This window comes from Rhinopithecus bieti, unplaced genomic scaffold (assembly GCF_001698545.2).
Source record: "Rhinopithecus bieti isolate Rb0 unplaced genomic scaffold, ASM169854v2 scaffold_39586, whole genome shotgun sequence".
Classification (NCBI taxonomy): domain Eukaryota; kingdom Metazoa; phylum Chordata; class Mammalia; order Primates; family Cercopithecidae; genus Rhinopithecus; species Rhinopithecus bieti.
The window spans coordinates 2,708,651-2,721,422 of NW_016816842.1; positions in this window are offsets into that span (position 1 = coordinate 2,708,651).

Genomic DNA, 12,772 nt, shown 5'->3' on the forward strand with positions numbered 1-12,772 from the left:
GCTCTAGTGGTACCTGTGGATGTATGTGTGTTTGGCAGACCCGCAACCATGTAGGTCTTGGTGACAGTCAGAATCCTGCCTCCTATTTGCAGCAACCCCAAAGGCCATATTGCAACTGAGGGGTGGGCACAGTGATCTAAACTCAACCAACCAGCTGCCTAGGCCAGTGACTGTATCTTTGGAGGGAGTGCTATGAATAACGGAAGAAATATTTATAGTTTATAAGAGGGGCACCCATGTCTGGGCAACATGGCCTAGGGTGTCCAGCCCTGAGCAGGCTACTCCTTGGTGTGGCCTTGGCTGGGGCACCAGCTGTCCAGCTTTCTACCTGTTTTTCAAGTCTCATTCTCCAACTTTCCTGGACAGTTCTAATTTTAGTATATGTCCACAAATTCTTTGATACTTCTTACCTGGAAGAACTGGGGCTTAATCCCCCTTTCTGTGAGGATGGGCTAGACTTAGTGACTCACTTCTCATGAAAAGAATGTGGCAGAAGTGGGCCGGGTGTGGTGGCTCACGCCTGTAATCCCAGCACTTTGGGAGGCCTAGGTGGGCGGATCACCTGAGGTTGGGAGTTCGAGACCAGCCTGGCCAACATGGTGAAACCCTGTCTCCACTAAAAATACAAAAATTAGCCGGGCATGATGGCACACGCCTGTAATCCCAGCTACTCGGTAGGCTGAGGTAAGAGAATTGCTTGAGCCCAGGAGGCGGAGGTTGCAGTGAGCCGAGATCGTGCCACTGCACTCCAGCCTGGCCAGCAGAGTGAGACTCTGTCTCAAAAAAAAAAAAAAAAAAGAATATGGCAGAAGTGACCATGTGTGACCTGTGAGACCAGGCCAGAAGAGGCACTGTGGCTTCCTCCTTTCTGTCTCTCGGACTGCCCATATGGGAGAAGTTACCTTTCATGTCCTAAGGACTCTCAGGTGGGATTATGGAGAGTCCTGCCTGTGTGTGAATGAAGCCCCATGCCAGTAGCCAGTGAAGTGATGAGGTTTCCTATTGGCATCCCAGTGAGTGAGACATCTTGGAAGCAGCTCCTCCAGTCCTAGTCAAACTTCAGAAAACTGAAGCCCACCGGACATCCTGACTACAGCCTAATGAGAGACCCCAAACCAGAACTACCCCGCTAAATTGCTCCCTAATCCTTAACAGCAGAAATTATGAGATAATGAATGTGTGTTATTTTTTTGACTGTAAGCCTTGGGGTAATTTGTTGTGTACCATAATAGCTAATATACTTCTCCTGGATTATTATTATTTTTTTTTTTTGAGACAGGTCTCATTCCCATTGCCCAGGTTGCAGTGTAGTGGCACCATTATGGCTTACTGCAGCCTTGACCTCCTGGGCTCAAGCCATCCTCCCACCTCAGCCACCCGAGTAGCTGGGACTACAGGCCCGTGCCACCTCGCCTGGCTAATTTTTTGTATTTTTAGTAGAGATGGGGTCTTACTATGTTGCTCAGGCTGGTCTCAAGCTCCTGGGCTCAAGCCATCCTCCTGCCTCAGCCTCTTAAAGTGCTGGGATTACAGGTGTGAGCCACCGCACCCAGCCTTCTCCTGGATTCTGTGAGCCTTCCCTGTGAGTTTCTTTTCTGCTTAAGTTAGCTAGGGTCAGGGCTGGTTTCTGTTGTTTACAAACAAGAGTCCTGGCTGATACCACTCCACATCTTCTCCCTCTATTAAATGTGGCGGCTGCTAACCTCCACTCCCAATCCACAGCCCCAACCCCTCAATCCCTGCCCTGTTATTAGGCAGCGTAGCTCAAGTTTCTCATGACCTCACCGGCATATCCAGGTTATGTCCTGGAGTCTTCAACCTTTCTTGTCAAACAGGCCATCCGGGTATTTTCCTAGTTGTAAAATCATTGTCACCACTCACTGAGAAGGCAAAAACAGCTGGAGACCACTGTGGCATTAAATGACCTGCAGCCTCCTCACCGCAAGGCCTTCCTATCTGTCTTCCACCCTCATCACTGACTTGCTGCTCCCGTGGAGGTTTCCCACCAGCTCCTCCTCAGTGAGTTAAATCGCCTGGTCTCAGTCCCCTGAGAATGTCCTTGTTTGGCCTGTGTGCAGTTTTGGGTACCATTCACCAGGATCCTCTTCTGAAAACCCTCTCCTTCCTCGATTTCCTCTGTGTTGCACATGCTACATTTCTGCCCCAGCTCTCCCACTGCTCTTTCTTTATTTTTCAGGTTATTTAGTCTCTAATTTCCTAAATAATGTGTCTCCCCTGGTTTCTTCCTCTGCGCTCTCCCTGGGCTGCCTCAGCCTCTCTCAAGCCTCAGCTTTCAGCTAAGGGGAACCCCTGAATTTCTAATTCAGCAGCTGACTTCTCTCCCGAACACCAGGCCCCATTTCTTTCTGTTCAGTTAATGCTAATTAGCTCTATCACTGGTGCCTCAGCTCAGCATCAGTGTGTGAGAGCCAGAGCCTGCTCATCTTCTCTCCTGACTTCCCTCCTTCTATTAATGGTATCATCCGTCTTTCTGGAAATCAGTCACAAATTCCCAGTCATCTTTGACATCCTCTCTCTTGTTACTCCCTTATCTCCTTGGTTGTGGAATTCTACCAAGTCCTTCCCTTTGGCACTTCCACTTCCCTTCTTAGCCACTCTGGCCTCTCCCCTCTCATGCTCACCTCCGTGGATATCTTTATAGTCTCTGCCCCCGTCTGCACTCTGCCACCTCATCTCCCAGCCATACAGGCTCCAGAGCAATATTCCTGAGAAATAATCCCCATCTTACTTACTGCCTCACTTAAAAACCTTCCATTCTATTTAACAGTTATTGAGTTCCTATTGCATGTGTATTATTTATGATTCTTTGCATGCAACCTACTGAATCCAACTTGTGCCAGTTTAAACCAAAAAGGGGGTGTTGATTACAAGGATTCAGGGAGAACGCAGCCAACCCTCAGAACTGGAAAACTCTCAGGACTCCATGGCATGCTCTCTCTCCATCCCCTCTCTGCTTTTCTTGGCATTTACTGCCTCCTCCCCGGCTGCAGAGCCCAGCTTTTTCTGATACCCAGTCTCTTGCAGGAGATCCCTGTCTCAAAGGAGCCAAGGTTTATTTTTATCCCTGCCACTCAAAAGACCACTCCCAATAGAAATGGAGTCTTTCAGTCCCAGTTTGTAATTTGCAGGTGTGCTGGTCCAGGATCTTCTGCTTGCAAATGATGAAAGCCCAACATAACTAGCTTGGACAAAACCATAATTTATTGGCTCTTATAAGCAAGCCTTGGAAAGGGCAGGGCTGGGACTAAGCCTCCTTGACAGAGGGTGACAGGGACTGGATATCATTCATATCCCCATTTCTCTTCTCTGACTGTGAGCATCCTTTCTTTAATACAGACCCGCCCTTTACACGTGTTGAAGGCCATGAACCCCTGATGACGACTGATGTATCTTACCACCTAAGAGGCTTGACTCTTCTTCCCCAAATTTCCATTTTTTTGAAAGAACCCTTAGAACTCTGCTTGATCCTGCTTGGGACATGTTTCTACTCCTCATAGGCTCTGAAGTCAGACTGCCTGGGTTTAAATCCTGGTTCTTTTACTGATTAGCTCTGGGACTCTTGGCACTTAAACCTCTCTATATCTCAGTGTTCTTGTCTGTTAAGTAGGGATATCAATAGGACCCATCCCATAGATTTTATAAAGATTAAATTTAGACTGCTTAGAATAGTGCGCAGCACAAAGTTAGGCTCCGTATGGGTTAGTTATGATGATGATGATGTTGATGATGATGATGATGATCACGACGACAATGACAATGACCACAGGGGAGGAGGAAAGGAGTAACTTCTTGAACCACATGCTTGAGAAGAGAGGAGAAGCTCACCAAAAGGAGGGTGTCCTAGGACTGCTGTAACAAAGTATCACAAACTAGGTGGCTTAGAACAGATATTTAGTGTCTCAGTTCTGGAGGCTAGAAGTCTGAACTCAAGGTATCAGCAGGGTTGCCTCCTTCTGAAGGCTGTGAGGAAAAATCTTTTCCCTGCCTTTCTCCTAGTGTCTGGTAGCCTCGTGGTTCCTTGGTGTTTCCCCTGTGTCTTCTTATCATCTTCTCTTTGTACATGTCTGGCTCTGTGTCTAGATCTCCCCTTTTTATAAAGGACACTGGTCCTGTTGGATTATTGCCCACCCTAATGATCTCATCTTAACTGGATCATCTATTTCCAGAGACTCCATTTCCAAATAAGGTCACATTCACGTGCTAGGGATTAGGACGTCAACATTATCTGGTGGGAAGAGAACACAATTCCACCCACAGTAGGCGGGGATGGGGCAGTGCTGGCCAGACCAGCAGCAGCTGTTCCGTCCACTTATGATTCCCAGGACTGCATATACTGATCAGGCTAGCTTGGATCGGTTGCTCAGCCCTAGCCCTATCAACAGTGGCTTGGGAAGTGGGATTGAAGTTGCACTGCACAAAATAATTGCTGGGGACAGTGACATGTCTCAGAGAAAGGGGCTGGGATGTTCACATGCTGGACAATCATCTCAGGTGCTGTCCTCTCCAATGTGTAAAGTGCCCATCACTCAGTGGGAGGTCCGTGGAGATGAGCAAGATGTTTATGCAACAGTGATGGAGAAAGTCCCCTATTGAAGAACAAATGTGGCACAGAATAAGTGCCACAGAATAAGTACTCCCGTGGAGGCACAAAGCACTATGGGACCACAAGAGAGGGTGGAGAAGTTTCACATTGGTAGGGAGGGGCTGGAGAGAGCCTTTCCAGAGGAATGGCAGTTGAGTTCATCTTAGAGACAAGGGGAGAATTTGGTGGGTAGAGAAGATGTAGGAATGGGAGGGGAAGAGTATGATCCTATGGTCACAGAATGGTGAGGAAATAATCTAAGGTGTCAGGTTAGTCAGATGAAAAATGGGAAGTGGGGCCGGGCGTGGTGGCTCAAGCCTGTAATCCCAGCACTTTGGGAGGCCGAGACGGGCGGATCACGAGGTCAGGAGATCGAGACCATCCTGGCTAACACGGTGAAACCCCGTCTCTACTAAAATACAAAACTAGCCCGGGCGAGGTGGCGGGCGCCTGTAGTCCCAGCTACTCGGGAGGCTGAGGCAGGAGAATGGCGTGAACCTGGGAGGCGGAGCTTGCAGTGAGCTGAGATCCGGCCACAGCACTCCAGCCCGGGCGACAGAGTGAGACTCCGTCTCAAAAAAAAAAAAAAAACAAAAAAAAAAAGAAAGAAAGAAATCAATTACTACCTCTGCCCCCTCTCCTATGAAAGGTTAGCTTGGAAAGCTGCATAGGCACAGAATGTGACTGGCTTTGCCAAGGAGTGTGGAATTTATTCTGCAGGTAACAAGAAGCCACTGAGGAGTTGTTGGCAGAGGAGGACCTGATTGGGCCCTTATTTCAGGATGACAGCTTGGTGCCAGTGTGGAGGATGCTGTGGAGCAGGGAGAGATTCCAAGGGAGCGAACACCTGTCTTCTCCTATCCCACTGGGAGGCAAAAGCATTAACCAGTCATCCTTCTATATAAGACAGCACCAGGGGCCTCGGGGACCATTTGCTCACTCATTCTTTTTAATTTAATTTTTATTGAAGCATAACCTACATACAAAAAAGTGCACAAAATCGTAAGTGTGGCTTGATAGATTTTTCATCAGATGAAAACACCTCGCGGGTTCATTCTTTACCTTAACAATTCCAAATAATTCCCTATCAAACATAGCTCTGAACCTACCACTCTGACTACCCCATCCTTCCCTGGGAAACCTCTTACTGACTAATTATGGCTCAACACTTTCTGCTGGAGAAACACACTGTCCTTCCAAAGTTGTATGGGCAGCAGCGCTAACTCTGAGTCACATTTCTAGACTCCAGGCTTCCCCTTACTCATGGTGCAGCCTGAGGCCACAATTCCTTTACCTCTGTAGGGCTTAGTGTCTGCATCTGTAAAATGGAGTAGTAAGGGTTAGTTTCTATTTCACAAGCTTCATAAAAAATTAGCTGTAGGCTGGGCACGCTGGCTCATGCCTGTAATCCCAGCACTTTGGGAGGCTGAGGGGGGCGGTTCAGGACTGTTTGAGCCCAGGAGTTCGAGACCAGCCTGGGCAATACAGAAAAACCCTGTCTCGATGAAAAATACAAAATTAGCCAGCCATGGTAGCAAGCACCTATAGTCCCAGCTGCTCAAGAGGCTGAGGTGGGAGGATCGTTTAAGCCTGGGAGGTCAAGGCTGCAGTAAGCCGTGATTGTGCCACAGCACTCCTGCCTGGGTGACAGAGTCAGACCCTGTCTCAAAAAAAGAAAGAAAGAAAGAAAGAAAGCTGTAAATAAACAAAAGCATTATAAATTAAAAATATATAGAAACATAAAATTGATGAAATGTAATAATGTGTTATGTTTATAACATATAATGTATAATGTATATAATTGATGGCATTAATTAATTAAATGGAATAATTATTGGCCATCACCATCTTTGATGGTGTCCATTCCTTTTACTTTGATATACGTTTATGGAGGTGTTTTTATGCCAGTTGGAGGCAAAGTGCTGTGGGGGACACAGAGGCCAGGAAGATGCACCTCTCCCACACCTGCCCAACAAGCACTGCAGATACAGTGGAGAGTGGTAGAGAGGTGTACAGGGTGGAAGCCAGGTACACAAATGACCTTTAAAAGATTCTCTCGGCCTCAGCCAGTGTGGTGTTTTATGGGGCTCTGATGGAGCTTGAGCTGTTTACTATCTCTCTCTGCTTTGCTCTGAAGAATTCTGCCTGGAGGCAAGGGGGAATTGAGGCCCAAACTCAGTGGTGATGGGTGGTTAACCCTTTCCGTCCCAGAGTTGGTGATTAGGGTTGGACTGGGAGCTAACTTTAGCTGCTAAGCTTCGTGCTTCATGTTGCATTTTCAATGATCAGTGATTGTGTTTTCTCCTCTTCCCTCACACACTTCTAGCCAGGTCACTCTCAGACTGCCTCTCCCCTTCGTTCAGCTCACATCCTGGGAGACAGGGAGCCTCAGACCACAGAACTCCCAGGGGAGGGGTCTGCTTGCTAAGTGGACCCATTATTACCACTGGCCTCCTTGAAGGGCAGTTGCCCAGCTCTGCTTCTCCCCTTCTCCTGTGGGAGCAGGCTCCCCGGGGTACTTTTCCATGCCTCCCAAGCTCCAGTGTGGGTGACTGAGGATAGGAAAAGCCATGGCAGGTGGAAATCAGTGTTTTCTGGGACATCCGAATCCTGCTTCTCTGGGATTTATTTCTGAAGCATGGAATCACAGAAAGGATGCTAAGGTCAGAGGGTCAGAAGTTGGAAGCCTGGAACTCAAGTCTACATGTGATCAGTCCTGATTATCTTGCTGTTTGTTTGCTTCTTGGAGCTTCAGTTTCTTTGCTTATAAAATGAGAATAATACTGACCCAACTCATCACAAAAGAGTGATTGTACTTTTGAACTGTAATGTGCTAGGAGGAATGTATGAGATTATTATTCTTACTATTGTCTTTCTTCCCTGCCCTCCCATTATTGGAAAACCATATAATAGTCTTTTAAAAACAAAATTACAAAAGTAATACATATTTAAGACATATACTATAAGCAGTAGAGAAGGGCCCAAGGTGAACAGTTCAACTCCCCTTCACTCTCCTTACTCCCACGCCTCCAAACCCACCCTTCTAAGATCCATACTCCTGTTCATTTCTTTCCTTTCTTTTTTTTTTTTTTTTTTTTTGAGATAGAGTTTCGCTCTTGTTGCCCAGGCTGGAGTGCAATGGTGCAATCTCAGCTCACTGCAACCTCTGCCTTCCGGGTTCAAGTGATTCTCCTGCCTCAGTCTCCCAAGTAGCTGGGATTACAGGCATAAGCCATCATGCCCAGCTAATTTTTGTACTTTTAGTAGAGCTGGGGTTTCTCCATGTTGGTCAGACTGGTCTCGAACTCCCAACCTCAAGTGATCTGCTCACCTTGGCCTCCCAAAGTGCTGAGATTACAGGCGTGAGCCACTGCAACCAGCCCTGTTCATTTCTTATGTATCTTTTCCGACACCTTCTGTGTGTACACAAGTGAGTATGTATGTAATAGGGTTCTTTTTACCTAAATCAGATTATACTGTACATCTCTTCTGCGCCTATTTTTTCATTTAGAATTTTGAAGAACTTTTCATTTTAGCACAAATAAATTCTTTCGAGTGGCTACATGACACTCCAGGATGTGAATATACTATGATGTGTTTACCAAGTGCTAAAGTTGAACATTTGGAATTCCCATTTTTTCTTTTCTTTTCTTTTCTTTTTTTTTTTGAGACAGGGCCTTGCTCTGTCACCCAAGCTGCAGCGCAGTGGTGTGACGATAGCTCACTGTAACCTTGAACTCCTGGCTCAGGTGATCCTCCCACCTCAGCCTCCCAAGTAGGTAGGACTGTAGACACACGTTACCATGCCTAGCTAATTTTTTAAAAACAATTTTGTAGAGACGAAGGTCTCACTATGTTGACCAGACTGTTGAATTTCTGGGCTCAAGCGATCCTCCCACCTCGGCCTTCCAAAGTGCTGAGAAGACAGGCGTAAGCCACTGCGCCCGGCCTCCCATCCTTTTAAGGTCCCTTAGGCTGGCAGTTTGGAAGCTCTACAGTTGTCCCTGACTTTGTGCTCTTCCTCATTTCATCCTCTTAGGAGTCCTTGGGGCCCGTGGGAGCTGGATGTAGCCAGCATATCCGGCCTCAGGATGGGAGGAGCAGTGAGAGACTTGTCAGCACCCATGGGCTGAGGTCTCCCCAGGGCACAGGAAACAGAGGAGGAAACACCGGGGCTTGGGACATCGCTCAGTGTCTCTGTCTCTGTTGACCTCTTCGATCTTTCTGACTACCTCCCAACCCACGCAGGGGTGCTTGACCTGGCCTCGCAGTAGAATCACCGGGAAAACTTCTGCCGTCTCAGAGTGAGACCACGTCCCAGGCTAAGTAAACTAGAATCTTTAGGGAACAACCTTGGATAGCAGCAATTTGAAATATTTTAGGTGATTCTATTATGCAACTGCAAGAGCTACAGTGCCTAAGCCTGGAAATAATAACAGCATGACAGGCCTGAGAGTCTTTGCTTTCTTCCTCTTTTCAACTATGAGAGTGAGATGCTTATCCCACAGCATATGCACCAGAATGCGTTTAACATCCGTGTTGTGTACATTTTCTTATTTTATTCCTATTTTATTCTTTGCCAAGTTTTTATTTAGTTGCTCTTTTGACTCTTGTTCAAAATTGTTTATGTAAATTAGTAAGAAGCTTTTAGCAGACAATTTGGCAATATGTATCAAGAGAATAAAACTGTTCAGAATCATTGGCCTAGTTATTCCACTTTTGGAAGCTATCCTACAGAAATAACATCAATGTAGGGGGACGCTGTATGCGTAAGATGTTCATTGAAGCGTTATCTATGTTAGTGGAAAACTGGCAAAACCTAAATGTCCAATGATACAGGAATGGATAAGTAAACTGTGGCACATCTCTCTGGTAGAATATTAAGTAATCATTAAAATTATGGTTATGAAGCCAAAGTAATAACATGGAAAATGCTTGTGCCATAAAGTTAAATGAAAATGTAGGACACAAAATTGTGCAGATATACTATAATCACAACTACAGGCAGAGGGAAAAAAATATAAAAGAAGCAGAAAGTAAAAGAACAAAATGCTAACATAGATTGTGTTAGAATGATAAGACTAATTCTTTCTTTTTCCTGCTTTCCAGGTTTTTATAATATGATTACATTACTGTTAAGCTGGAAACAAATGGTAAAAACAAAAAATTTCTCTTGTGCATTTTTTAATATGTCTGTCTGAGGCTGGAGACACCCTAATGTTAAGATCCCTGGCCAGGCGTGCAGTGGCTCACACCTGTAATTCCAGCACTTTGGGAAGTCGAGGCAGGTGGATCACCTGAGGTCAGGAGTTCAAGACCAGCCTGACCAGCATGAAGAAACTCCATCCCTACTAAAAATACAAAATTAGCTAGGTGTGGTGGCTCATGCCTGTAATTCCAGCTGCTTGGGAGGCTGAGGCAGGAGAATTGCTTGAACCTGGGAGGTGGAGGTTGCAGTGAGCCGAGACTGTGCCATTGCACTCTAGCCTGGGCAACAAGAGCGAAACTCCGTCCAAAAAAAAAAAAAAAAAACCCTGCAAACAATGCTAAGGCCATTGTACAGCATGCAGCACCTCAGGCTGCCTACAAAAGGCCTGACAACAATGGATCAGAAGTCAGAGGACCTGGCTTTTAGCCCCACTCTCAACCTCACAGTGTGACCTTGAGCAAGTTTTTCCTCTTTTCTGAACCTCAGCTTCCTAATCTGTGAAACAATAGATTCGACCAGGAGGATGCTCAAGAGCCTGCTGGCTCTGAAATGTAATGATCATGACGTGGGTGGTGATGAAGATGATACTATTGAACCCCAAGTGCATTCAGATCCATCGAATGGGAGACTAAGAGGCAGAAAAGTATCTGTCCTAAAATGTGTGCAGGCCAGCTGCTCTGGCTCCTTATTTCTACATTCAGAATTGCTACACTCCACCCTTTAAATCCTGAAAAGCATAACTGAATAAATACAAGGCAAATCACGCCCTTCTGTTCAATATTTGGTCATTTCTCTCCACATCACTTGCATGCAGTCCTGATGACTTGTAAATATAAGTGTCTCTGAAATATGCAGGAGACTGTTTGGAGCCAATCAGGAAACCCTGCTCCACCCCCAGCCCTGATTTCTCATCTTGATAAAGTGATTTTCCTCAACAGGCAGAGGATGGGGAGTCATAAATCAGTGACAACACAGCTCCTTGGGGTCCGTGCTGCCCTCTGCTTGGAAACGATGCCTCTCTTAGATGATGTGGATGCACCAGCCTGGGGCTAGAGAATAACAAGGAGAAAGGTCTGGGGTTGTTAAAAGCAGAATCATTCTGATGGGAAGGAAAATTGAAACCCCAGGATTTCAAGAGAGCAATAAAGGTGAGGATGGGAACCGTGAAGCCCACGGATACACAGTGCCGCCTCCCTCATCTGGCAGAAGGGAAGCAGCTGCTGGGATTGCTGCCTTTTCCACATGACTGAAGTTTAACTGTTGAAGTGCCAGCGTTGACCTTTAACCCCATTAAGATGCTTCTCGATCTTCTTAAATGTCTGTGTAAGACAAAAGTTAGCGTTTTTCTAATAATGCAAGGGAAAGGAACCAAGAGTTATATCATCATATATTTATTTGGGTGATTATTTGGGGAATGTCCATATTCCTCACGGGACCATAAGTTCTGTGAGGATGGGGACTGTGCATTCCAGCCCTCAGGATGTGCCTGGCGCAGACATATTTGTTGAATGAGGCACTCAAGACCTATTTGTTGAATGAGTGAGTGAGAACCCCCTGACTTCCAATAAGCTGTATTATGAAGAACTCTCTGCACTGTACGTGTTGGAAAATGGCTTTTGCTAAGCTAGGCAAAACTGGAAATGTATCCAAGGGCTTTATGGGGCCTATAAACGCACTGTTGTACTGAGAATTGACTAGGACCCGGCTGGAGCCCTGCGCAGTCCCAGGAAGAACTCCTTCTCCTCACTCCTGCTTGTCTTTGGACTCTTTCGGTTTCTCTCTCATTGAGGCCCATCTTTTTCTGCTCTGCAGAACAAGGATATCTTCATCTTTTATTGGTCCTCAGTTTCCAGGAGCGAGATTGGCCCTTCTTCATTTTTTCAGTTCCTCAACTTCCCAGGATAGGACTGTAGTTGGCCTGGTTTGGTTGGTGTGCATCTCAGAACCGATTAACTGTGGCCAAGGAGCAGGGGATCTTGACACCATAGGATGACTGCCCTGGAAACCGTGTAGGTGGAATGGGTGTGGGAGTCCCCAGACAAAGGGGTATGGCTCCACAAAACAGTAGGCACTCACTACATTCACACCATCTCCTTTAGTTTTTATCACAATAATCTTGTAAGGCAGGTGGGCCTGTTGTCTTCACAAGCAGAAAAACTAAGGTTAAAAAAAGGATAAGAAATATGGCTGAGGTCACACTCCTAACAATAGGTGGAGACTAGAGGCAGGAGTGGCAAGAGAGAGGTGGCATCAAAGCCTGGGGTGTACCTCTGTGCCATACAGGCTCCTTGGTCAGCCTCCCAAATATCGGCCACTTCTTTGTACTGCGGTAATTGCAGCAGACAGGATGGCCCAGAGGGCTGAGTGATCACTGACCCCAGGAAACGAGCTGCAAATTGCTCTTTTGGAAAAGCCCCAAAGTCAGCTTGCTTTTGGCTGTTTGTTTGTCTCTCTGAAAGCTGGATGAAGGTTGTGTCCTGTCTGCTCTTGGGAGCCATGTACTGCAGGTTGCCTTTTTGCAAAATTAATTAGCAAATCAAAGGTCGGAGCTGCCTCCTCAGTGATTGCTTGGACCTCCAGAATAGCTTTTTCTTCCTCACTGTGGCCATTGGTGTCCTTTAACTCTTGCGCAGCCATGGAAGCTGGGTAAGTTACATCTGCATCTCTACCCCCAGGAACTAGACTCACACGCTGTGCCTTCTATATTTAGGAGGTTTTTGTTTTGAGTGTGAGGGAAGATTATCCTTTGCCACTGCCAAGAAGCTGCACAGGTGTCTTTTGACCCCAGCTTACCCCATCACTGACATTATCATCTTTCTCATCACCAGGTGACACTTTTCTCCAGATATGCCACTGGTCATGATTTCCCCAAGTTCTTTTAATGTTTGACTCTCAACAACCTCTTAAGCACAAGCAATATGAAAGCCATATCTTTAATATTGTCACAAGGCTGGAAAAAA